We start from the raw sequence: 282 nt of genomic DNA, 5'->3' as shown, positions 1-282 counted from the left end.
CCATGCCACGGCGTCGCCCAACATGCCATGCCACGGCCACGGCCCGCATGCCATGCCACGGCCTCGGCCCGCATGCCTTGCTACGGCGTTACCCGACATGCCATGCCACGGCCTCGGCCCGCATGCCTTGCCACCGCGTTGCCCAGCATGCCATGCCACCGCGTTGCCCGGCGTGCCATGCCTTAGCCTTGGCCAACATGTCGAGCCACGGCCTCGGCCCGCATGCCTTGCTACGGCGTCGCCCAACATGCCATGGCACGGCCTCGGCCCGCATGCCATGGC

The sequence above is a fragment of the Camellia sinensis genome, chromosome 12 (assembly GCF_055761805.1).
Source record: "Camellia sinensis isolate YWXY chromosome 12, ASM5576180v1, whole genome shotgun sequence".
In the NCBI taxonomy this organism is placed as follows: domain Eukaryota; kingdom Viridiplantae; phylum Streptophyta; class Magnoliopsida; order Ericales; family Theaceae; genus Camellia; species Camellia sinensis.
Note: the sequence above shows the minus strand (reverse complement) of the source record.